The following is a 12,176-nucleotide window of genomic DNA, read 5'->3' as shown; positions in this document are numbered from 1 at the left end:
TGTGATTATAACGTTTTTAACATAGGTATTGGGATTTTTGTAAGTTGGATTATCAACAACTTGTTTACATTAGACTTGAAGACAATCAAATTATAGTCACCTGGGAAGTAGGCCAAAGGAAGAGAGTTCCACAGGCGTGCAGTTCTAAGAAAGAAGCTCTGCTCATTGAATCTACATTTAGGTCTAGGCACAGATAAAGAGTGTTGGAAACTATTGGTGGTGGTTCTGGCTAGACAAGTGCTTTTGTGAAAGTTTGTTGAGGGGGGGACCATAGATTGAAGCTCAGACGAGCACCTGCCATGGAAATAACAAAGCTGAGACCAGCTCGCAACGTATCTTCTGTGGGAAAGAGGTTGCAGGGAAGAGAAAAGGCATCCCCCACTAAGCTGCAAAGCCTGTTTTGAACACTGTCAAGGCAGGATAAGCAGCTTCTAGCAGCTCCAGCCCAAATGTGGCAACAGTACTCCATCGTTGGTTGTACCTGGCTTTTATATAGGTAGAGAATGCATCAGGAGTGAGATATCTACTGGAGTGGTAAAGGATCCTACCATTTTCTCATCGGCCTTGGCAACGGATTTGATATGTGTTCCGTTTCAGATAGGGAGTAAAGGTCAGGCCCAGCAGCTTATCAAAACATGAAGCCTCCCCAAGATGAGAGCCATTGATTTCAATTGATGTCAGATGGGCATCAGAGCGTTGATGATGTAAGGATAGAAGCTTGGTTTTAGATGCATTAAAAGTAACCAGCTACGTCTTTTCCCATTGTACCACGCGCTCAAGATCAGGAGAGAAAATCAGAGAGACCTTGGTTGTTTACAGTCTTTGATGTGCTGCCATAGATGGTGGTGTCAACATAAATGTCTACGAATGATGTAAGGATGCGATTGCTTAATAACTAACCGTGTCAATGTATTTATGTATTAATTTGGAAAACCTGCTAAGTTATTGTCTGAAAATGACATCATTTATCTTAAGATTATAGTGGTAGTGGTGGAAGAAAACAAGTGATGAGAAATTTTATGGCAAAGTAAGGGTTGCCTAATCACTAAGCAAGACAATGTATTTATGTATTAATTTGGAACTCCTAATGAATCATTTTCTAAAAATTACATTTCTTCTAGAATTATGGTGGCGGGGAGATAAATTAGTTCATATGTATTTATATTACCCATTCTAGGGTAGGTAAAATTATTTTATATAAGTTTTGTACATTACCCGTTCTGGGCAAGGTAAAATTTAATGTGCTGTAAATTATCCATCCTAAGGAAAATACAATTATTACATATGCGTTGCATGTGTCGTAGGTTAGGTAAAGTATTTTTATTCTTGGAATAGCAAATGATACTCATCAAAAATTCCTCAATATCCTAAGAAAATACCTGTTAAGGTATCTTCTAACACAACTGCATTTTTCTCTTTGTTTTATAAAGTCCTGAGCAATGCCAAGTAGCACCCATATGAAAAAAAAAACAAAAAAACTCTTACCTGTGATGCTCATTCGTATAACTGTATGTATGTATGCGTATTTGTATGTCCAGCTAAAAGTCAAAAAGTATTAGGCATACCAATATGAAGTTGATATCATCTGATAGGGCATGGACTTTGATGTATAATATGTAAAATTTAAAGAAAAAAACATTCTATAAAGGTCAACTGGGTCAGTTTTGTTAGGGAGAGGGTCCTTTTTTTCCTGGATTTCTAATGTTATGTATAATTTAAAAAAAATGTATTTATGTATAAATTTGAAAAATTATCTTTCGGAAATGTCATTTCTCTTAAAATGCCAGAGGTGGGAGGTAACTAATCACAATTATGTGCTTTTAGAAGTGTTCTGGAGGCCGCCAGGGATTACTAAACCTTTTTCTTTTTTTTTTTTTTTTTTTTTTTTTAGGTGGATTGGGGGTGAGAAGCAATATTATCCGTTTTATTGTCACAAGACAATTCTCTCAAGCCATTACCCCACATTTTTTGTTTAGTATTAGTTAAAATGTAATATCCATTCATACTGCGTTCATGGCAGTGATTGCCAAAACTTTGGGGGTGGGGGGTGAATGAGGTTGCTCTAATGCTGAAAACAGTTGTACACTTTGATATTAGCCAAGGACTTAAGTAACCGTAATATAGAGTAGTTTTCTACCAAGCATTATTTTCCTAAAAACATGAAAAATCATTGATGTAAGTACTTAACACGGAACATGCATGTCATATTCCAAAATTCACGTAAATTGATTAATTAATTTTAATTTGGAGGAGGGGATAAGTTCGCTAGAATCTTGAGCAGATACTACGCTTTGATCTTAGCCCAAAAGCAAAGTTATTTCCTCCCAATCATCTTTTTTGTTACTTAATAGTTAAAATTAAGTATCCAATACTAAATTTAATTTCTAGTTAAGTGCTGAACTTAACTGAACTTTGAAACCTTTGAGTAGTATAATTTTTAAATAAGAAATAAGGTGCTTTTACAGTATAGCATCCATGTGAAAAAAACAGTTTATAATAAAACAATATATTTATGTATACATTTGGAAAAACTGCCGAGTAATCTTCCAGAAATGACATCACTGTTGGTGGTGGGGAGAAGCGTGCTTATGTTGCTTTTAGAAGTTTTCTGGAGGCTACAGAATTTGGAAGAACTTGCAAGTCATCTACCAGAAATTACATCATTTCTCTTAAAATTATAGTCTCAGTAGATTCTACAGTATAGCACAAAGATGAAAAAACAATTATACAAGTACCTTATTTCTTAGTTAAAAATATACAGTATAGTGTCCATATGAAGAAATCACTTTATTTCATATATATTTTTATTGGGAGGGGGCGTTATATAGAGTCAGTTCCTGAAATGGCTGAAGCAGTTTACAATGTAAAAATCAATTTATTTCATATCTATTTGTAGGAGGGTGGGTATATGGAGTCAGACCCGGAAATGGCCGAAGTAGTTTACAACCTGAAAATCTCTATCTTTTAGAAAGGCGAGGGCTATTCAGGTCAGTCTCGGAAATGGATGAGTAGTTTACAATCTAAAATTCACTTTATTTCATATATATTTTAGGAGGGTGTGGTATATGGAGTCAGTCCTGGAAATGACTGAAACAGTTTATGATCTAAAAATCAATTTACTTTGTATATATTTTTAGCAAATCTATTTTGAACTTTTTGAAGGCAGAATTAGTCTTTCTAGCAGCTCCTACTCAGATATGGCAGCAGTACTCCATCCTTGGACGTACTTGGCTTTTATACAGATAGAGAATTGCATTAGTAGTGAGATATCTTCTGGAGCGGTAGAAGGATCCCACCATTTTCCCAGCGTCCCTGGCAACAGATTTGATGTACGTGTTCCATTTCAGATCAGGAGTAAAGGTACAACCCAGAAGCTTGTTAAAACATGGAGCCTCCCCAAGACGAGAGCCATCGATTTCAATTGATACCAGATGGGGATCAGAGCGTTGATGATGTAAAGATAGAGGCTTGGTTTTGGATGCATTAAAAGTGACCAGCCACCTCTTCCCCCATTGTACCACGCGCTCAAGATCAGAGGAGAGAGAATTAGAGAGAACTTTATCATTTACAGCCTTTGACGTGTTGCCATAGATGGTCGTGTCATCAGCATAGATGTCAAGGAATGATTTAAGTATGTGTTTTGAGAGATCATTGATGTAGATCAGGAAGAGAGTTGGGCCCAGGATGGACCCCTGGGAGACTCCAGCATTAATACTGTGGGCCTCTGATTTCTGCCCATCAACCACTACTCTTCTGAACCTATCAGAGAGAAATGATTTAATGATTGAGAAAACATTTCCAGTAATACCGTAGCTGGAAATCTTGTGAAGTAGGCCCTTATGCCATACCTTATCGAAGGCCTTTGATATGTCAAGAGCAATTGCCCTGGAAAGGAAACCTTTATCAAGAGATTCACTAACCCTATGTGATATAACCGTTAGCACATCTGCTGTAGATCTTGCAGAGCGGAAACCATATTGCATGTCACTAAGAAGGTTGTTTCTGTTGAGGTGGTTGACTACTTCTTTATTTAATATGGATTCCAACAACTTACTCATGACACACAGGAGACTTATTGGTCTGTACTGAGAGGGAGATGACTTATCACCTGAATTCTTAAATACAGGGCATACTGATGAGGTTTTCCAGGGTGTTGGAAAGCACTTCTCCTTGAGGCAATGCTTAAACAGTTTTGTAAGTATGGGGGCAAGTTCTGGTTGGAGCTTTTTCAGCACTATAACTGGGATGCCATCAGGGCCATTTGCTTTACTGGAATCAAGGTTCTTGATTAGCTTGGCGACCTCACGCACAAATATTTGTATGTTGCATAGCGTGTTGTCTGTTATAGGAGGAAATACGGGGAGTTGATAGCCTTTGTCGCATAGGGTAGAATTAGCTGCAAAGTTCTTGGCAAATAGTCTGGCCTTGTCTCATACTGACGAGATGACCTCAGGTCCATTGATGATAGTCTTTCTAGCAGCTCCTGCTCAGATGTGGCAACAGTACTCCATCCTTGGATATACTTGGCTCTTATACAGATAGAGAATTGCATCAGCAGTGAAATATCTACTGGAGTAGTAGAACAATCCCACCATTTATCAAGCGACCTTGGCAATGGATTTGATGTACATGTTACATTTCATATCATGAGTAAAGGTTAAGTCCAGAAGCTTGTCAAAACATGGAGCCTCCTCAAGACGAGAGCCAGACAGGAATCATAGCCATTGATGATGTAAAGATAGAATCTAAGTGTTAGATGCATTAAAATTAACCAGCCACCTCTTTCCCATTGTACCACATGCTCAAGATCAGAAAGAATCAGAGAGAACTTGGTTATTTATGGCTTTGGAAGTGTTGCCATAGATGGTAGTGTCATCAGCATAAATGTCTATGAATGATCTTAGGTTGTAATTTTGGAAATCATTGATGTAGATCAGGAAGAGAATTGGGCCTCTGACAGACTCCAACATTAATACTGTGAGCATCTCAACCACTACTCTTATGAACCTATAAGTGAGAAGACATTTCCAGCTATGCTGTAGCTGGAGATCTTGTGGAGTAGATCTTTATGCCATGCCTTATGATATGTCGAGCAATTGCCCTAGAAAGGAAGCCTTTGTCAAGAGATCCTACTAGATGTAACTGTTAGTACATCTGCTGTAGATCTAGCAGAATGGAAACCATGTTGCATGTCATTAAGGAGGTTATTTTTGCTTAATGCTTCTCTATTTAACAGATTCTAGCAACTTCTGATGCACAGAAGACTTATTGATCTTTACTGAAAAGGAGATGACCGATTGCCTGAATTTTTAAGTATGGGGCATATTGATGAGGTTTTCCAGAGTGTTGGGAAACAATTCTCCTTAAGACAATGCTTAAATAGCTTTGTAAATATGGTTGATAGTTTTGACTGAAGCTTTTTGAACTATTATTGGAATGCTGTCAGAGTCAGTTGCTTTAATGGAATCAAAGTTTTTAATTAGCTTGACAACATCACACACATATTTGTATGTGGCGTGGCATAGCATGTTTTCAGATACAGGAGGAAATATGGGGGGTTAGTGACCTTGATTGCATAGGGTAGAATTACTTGGCAAAGTGTTCAACTTTGTCCGATGCTGACAAGATTACCTCAGGTCCACTGATGATTGTTGGGATAGAGCACAGTTAGTGATTAGGCAACACTTACTTAACTATAGATTAATCAAGAAATTGGATTGAGTAACGGATACTTCATTTGAACTATTACTAAACAAAAAGGAAGGAAATGTATGAGAGAAAACTATTTGACTTTTTAGCTAAGATCATGTCAGCATTCTAGCGAACTCATCCTCTACTTCAGGAAAAGTTTTGGTATTCTGCCATGAATGTAGTACAAATACCACATGTTAACTATTACTAAATCAAAATAGGTGATAATGCTTGGTAGAATGGCCTTGTGACCCTTGCCTAAAAATAAATATTTTACCATTACTTACATATATACTATCCTTCCGATTTATCCTTATATAATGTACCTATTTTTACTTTATACCATATTATCCTATTCTTTCATTCTCATTTCATATCTAAATGCCATTAAGCCAACTTTTTTCTATATTCACATTTTGTATAATTCTAGTCCTTCTCTTCTGATGAGAAGCATTTAGCTTCGAAATACCATGGCCTAAAGAGGTTTATTTTCTTAATGTTCCTCAACTTTTTCTTTGTGTTCTGATGATATATTCATAAATTATAACTTTTATTCCTCATCTTTTTTGATATTATTGTTTCCTCTAAAATAAAATTAATTTTCATTTTGAAATGTAAGAATAGAGCCTGTTCGCTGGGATGAAGAGTGTTTTATTTTTCATACACAAAAATGATATTACGAAGTTGAAAATTATGAGATTTTAAAAACAGATTACAAAAAGAAACTGTAGGCATAGGAGGTTGAAAATAGGGGCTATTTTCAAATTCATGAGTGCAGTCTCATTTTCGATTATTACCCTAAGTAAGATTCAAAGGGAATTTTTGACAGTCAATTTTTGATGGTTAGTACTTCAAAAAGCTGGCACAATTAGAGATTTCGGAGTAAATGAGGAAATATTGCTATAAATGATATTCTACGTGCTTAGAATTGATCTATTTTCTAATATCAAAATTGTGTTCATGGATATTATTTATGGGACAATTAGTTGAAAAATGGAATTTTTGGGTCATTTGTGAGTGGGGATGGGTTCAGAGTATTTTGACCCACATTTGTCTATAGCATACAGAGAATCCCTATGATTAGTCCTCCTCCACTACTCCAATCACTATCAACATTTAGACTTGCTTTCAATAGATCACAGACCTGAAGGATTAATTGATAAGTCCTGAGCGTTGTCATCGACAGGCATTGGCAGGTCATTCTGTGGATCCCTTTCTTGCTCAGCCATCAGCGACCCACTCACTGTCTATTTCTACACTCAAACGACATATTCCCTCATTTCTTCGATCATAGTAAAACTTTTTCCTGACTGCTCAATCCCTCCATATCTTTCCCAATGTTGAATACTATTTATGGGTAAATCTCCTTTCAAACGAATAGTGAAGGTGGTTTCCCTCCATTGCTCTAGTGCTACCAGATCAGGCTGTCTTTTGGCTTCCTGAGACGAAATGCACCTACATTAAGTTTCCGTTTTTGTTTTCTATCCTCTTTTGTAAAACTTAAATATGTTCTGCAAAAACAACCCCCTCCCTCCCTTCCTTCCCCCCACATTCTTTTTTTCTCTTTTATTTTTGTCATTCCACCCCTACTTCCCTACTGATTCCCTAACTTAAAAATACCAACCAAAATAATAAAAACAATTAAACTAAAATCCATAAATAAATATTTAAAAAAAAAAACAACTGGAAATGAAAAATTTTTCAAATCGATCAACACTAGACCCTGTCAGCAGGGCATCAGAATATGCCGACTGCCCCCCTGCAGAGAGTAGAAGTCCCTCAATGGTAGTGACCCGTAATGCCATTAGGACAGGATCCTGGTGGTTGAGAGACTTGGAGGTCAGATTTTAGTACCCCCACTTCCCAACACACCACTTTGGCCCTTACTGGGCTAGATGGGCGGTCGGATGGGCTCTAGCCGATCAATCGGCTGGTCACGTCTAGCGTATCATTTATACACATATAACCTACACAAAACCTAAATACTACACAACATTCTCCCATCAACACAGATCCATAAATAAGTGGTGAAAACGGTGGCTAAGGGTCAATTGTATATAATGAATAAAAACTAGACATGGTTGTTTTCCTCTAATATTTCCCATTTTCTACTTGGATGAGAAAAATTAAGAAACACAAATGCTCGAAGTCTACATTATATGCAAGTATACCATTCCTGTAACCCTGTTGTAGCCAGGGCGAATGGGGTTCCCCCCTGTGCGCATCCCAAATAGGGCTCCGAGGTGGGTGGGGAGCAGGAATGATGAACCCACAAACAATCCTAATGAGTTACAAAACACCAAGTAAAAAAAGACTGCTAGACACTTCGGATAGTGACTCGACTGAGGAACAAGATATATATCCAAATTTTATAATAATGGAATCCACTGAAGAAACACCATTAACCAAACTTTCCCCCTTTAAGATAGAGAAAATATTATCAAAACCCAAAATGGTTAAAAAATTAAGAAATGGCACTCATAAATAGAAATCCTCACAAAACAATAAGCGGATGAACTCCTAAAATGGAAACATTTTGATAATATAAAAATAAAAACATACCCCCACAAAACACATGCAAAGGAGTGGTAAAAAGCCGTGAACTTTCACTTTGTCCCATTGATGAAATATGTTTATATCTGAAAGAACAGAACGTAACAGACATTAGACGAATTCAAATTTTAAAAAAAAATGGAGAAACGATAAACACACACGTACATACTAATCTTTTCCCAACAAAAAATCCCATCAGCGGACATGTCACGTTCACTCTCCAGGCCAAAAGACACTCTCCTGAGTGTTCAGAAAGAGGTAGACATGCCGAAGGATCCCCCGGAAAGAAGGGGCTGGCGGAACAGCGAAACAACCTCTGTGGCGCATGACCCTAAACTCCCCAACACACCATGACCACGCTCACAATCCAAAAGTAGACATAAACAAAAAAACACTATGCTTCTAGGACTCGAAAACCAAGAAGCCATGGAGACTGAGGAATCAAAACATATTTCTCTTACCCCATCAACCTATAAATAAGGAAAAAAATAAAAATAAATAAAAACAATACCCATGCAAAACCTTACAAATCATAACAAAACATTCCTACAATGGAACTGCAAAGGACTAAAACCTAATCATGAAGAAATACTAGAAATCATCAGCAAACATAACCCAGCAGCAATATATGTCTACAAGAAATACTACTCAAAGAAAATCACAACTACAAATTCAAAGAATATAACATGTACGACAAAACCCATATATCTACAACAAATAGAGCAATCGGAGGAGTGTCCATACTAATCAAAAACACTATACATCACACAATCCCCCAATTAAACACTGAACTACAAGCAATAGGCACTAACGGCTAACCTACACCGCAAAATCACAATCTGCTCCATATACATTCCACCAAATCAGCCAATAAAAAAAAAAAAAAGAAATAGACATGCTAATTAACCAACTACCACCCCCATTTATAATAGGAGATTTTAATGCGCACAGCGACCATCGGGGAAGTGATCAAAACAACAACAAAGGCAATATAATAAATCAAATCCTAATACAACAAACCTATGTATATTAAACAATGGTAAAAATACCTACATGCACCCAGCCAATGGATCCATGTCTGCAATAGACTTAACAATATCAAATTATATGGACTTCCATTGGGATGTACTAGAAGATCAACACTATAAAATGTTTTTGACTCCTAATGGGGGTATGAGACGAATGGATTCGCCAATCATTTTTATAACCAACGGCTGTGCTAAACAACCAATGAAAACGTCGCAAAATTATTATAAAAATTGTTGAATTTTGGATTCAATCAGTTCGCCGTTGGCTACATCACGGACTGCATTTAATTCTTCGCCGCCATCTTGGTTACTGATCTGAACTACGCCATCATCTCAGAACTTAAGAGGTTAACTACACCACCAACCGCATTTGATTCTTGGTCATCAAGTAGATGAGGCTCCCTACCATTTCCCTGTATATTCGGTTATCTATGAATTTTGTTTTGGTCCCTATATTTTTATTTATGTCCATTTCGATAGGAGTTGAACGCGGCTTACAATCTTGCATTGCGAACTTGAGCAGAGTTTTTTCAATGTATCGTGATTTGTTCATAGTTATAGTTTCATGTTCACAGGTAAATTTTATACCGAGGAACCATGACAGTCGTCCAAGATCGGCCATTTTTTATTTAATTCATTTTTAACATCTTTTAAAGTGTTGTCACAGTTTGAGGCGAGTAATATATCGTCAACCCAAAAAACCAAAATCAACAATTTATTACCTACATTTTTGGTATACATGCACGCGTCTACGGGACATTGTTTGAATTCCTGTTCTATTAAATAATTATGGAGTGTTAAATTCCAATTGTGTGCACTTTTTTTTAGTCCATATAACGATTTATTTAATTTCCACACCCAATTTTTATTTTTCATTTTAAATCCCTCTGGAGAGTAAATGTAGATTTCAGTCAATTGGAGCATTTTTTTACATCCATTTGATGTATTTTTAAATTGTATTGCATTTTTTACATCCATTTGATGTATTTTTAAATTGTATTGAGTGGCAAGTTGTAATAAAATTCTTATTGTCATTAAATCTGTCGTTAGTGAAAATGTTGCACAATATTCCACTCCAGGAATTTGTGAGAAACCTTTCGCCACAAATCTTGCTTTAAAAGTTTCACTGCCAGAAGCTGTGATTTTTTTGGAAAAAACCCAGCGTGAAGAAATTATATTTTTATCTGTTGGTTTTGCCACTATTTCATATGTGTTATTTTCAGATGAAGCTTTCAATTCGGATACCCATTCTTCCCATTCTTGGTGATTTTGTGAATTAATCGCCTCATTATAACTTTCCGGTGCACTGTTCAACGAATAACTAATCCACGGCGTAATCTTGTATCTTTTTGATTTGTAAGAAGTCTGGCCTTTTTCGCTCCCTTATTGGGTATCAACGTGTCTGGTTACTGTTTTCGTCAGAAGTACTGTAATTGTCGTCGTTATTAATATTTTCATTGTGATCGATTAAGATGCTAGGTAATATTTCACGTTTTTCATTCACTGGATCGCCATTTTTTAAATTTAATGTATCATTGAATTTTACACATCTAATCCTTTTTATGGCATTTTGAGCTGCAAAGTAGATTAAGTATGCCGGACTATTTGTATCGTAATCTACGAAAGTACCTTTTTCGCTTTTAGTATTTAGTTTACTGGTGTTTTCTATAAATGCGAAACAATCAGAATCAAATAGATGCATTCTATTCATTTTAGGTTTTACACTGCAAAACGCTTCATACGGCATTTTTCCTAGCCTCTTATTGAACAATCTATTTCTGATATACAGGGTGTTTCAAAAGTCTTGGGAACATAAAGATTTTTAATAGCTCAAAAACTATTAGGAGTTAAAAAATGAAATTGGTACCGTTGGAAAGGTTAAAGTTTCAAGTTTTGTGGGGAATCTTCAAACTTGCTCAATATGAGCACCATTCGTCACACGGCAGACATCTAGTCGATAGTCCATTTCCTGCCAAACGCGTTCCAGCATCTTGACGTCAATGGTTCCCACAACTGCCGTTATTCGAGCCTTTAGTTCGTCAATATCTCTTGGAAGGGGCGGCACATAGACTTGTTGCTTGACAAAGCCCCAAAGGAAAAAGTCACACGGGGTAAGATCTGGAGATCTAGGAGGCCAGGGCATGAGAACGTCATCACCTCGCCCAGATCTCCCAATCCATCTACCAGGCAGCCTTGTGTTAAGAAACTGCCTTACTCTAAGTCTCCAGTGTGGTGGTGCACCATCTTGTTGAAAAATGAAGTCATCAGATTCTGCTTCTTCCAACTGAGCCATTAACCAGTCTTCCATCATGTTGAGATAGGATTCATCAGTGATAGTTGCCTCTTCAAAGAATGGTCCATAGACACCTTTCTTGGAAATTGCACAAAACACGTTCACTTTTGGTGAATCTCGCTCGTGCTCAAGAATTTCATGAGGATTCTCAGTACCCCATATGCGAGTGCTATGCTTGTTAACTTTGCCATTCAGATGGAAGGTCGCCTTATCGCTAAAAACAAGCTGGTCATCAAAGCCGTTATCTTCCAACTTCTCTTGCATTGCAATGCAAAAGTCACGGCGAAGTGGCTTATCAGTGTCTTTCAACTTTTGGACCAACTTGAGCTTGTAAGGTACCATTTGCAGTCGTTTCCTTAAGACATGCCAGACAGTTGCTGGAGCAAGATGAAGTTCCCTGCTGGCTCTTCTCACTGATTCATGGGGGCTCCGCTTAAAGGCTGTCCGGACTTGCTCAACTGCATCTTCTGAAGTTGAAGGGCGACCTATTCGCTTATTTGGGCACAAACACCCATCTTTCACAAATTTAGCATGCCATCTGACAATGGATTTCCTTTCAGGGACTTCTTTTTTAAATTTCCTGCGAAATGCACGCTGAACACATGTCCACG

The 12,176-nt window shown here is 37.2% G+C and overlaps 1 protein-coding gene across 2 annotated transcripts in view; it reads left to right on the top strand.

Moving 5' to 3' along the window:
- Nucleotides 1-12,176, top strand: part of LOC145277831 (ubiquitin carboxyl-terminal hydrolase 15-like) — a 353,560-nt gene that overhangs the window by 327,884 nt on the left and 13,500 nt on the right. The gene's annotated exons all lie outside the window — the stretch shown is intronic.

This window comes from Euprymna scolopes, chromosome 6 (assembly GCF_053919585.1).
Source record: "Euprymna scolopes isolate OS-2025 chromosome 6, ASM5391958v1, whole genome shotgun sequence".
NCBI lineage: Eukaryota > Metazoa > Mollusca > Cephalopoda > Sepiida > Sepiolidae > Euprymna > Euprymna scolopes.
Note: the sequence above shows the minus strand (reverse complement) of the source record. Positions and strands in the feature narration are given on the sequence as shown.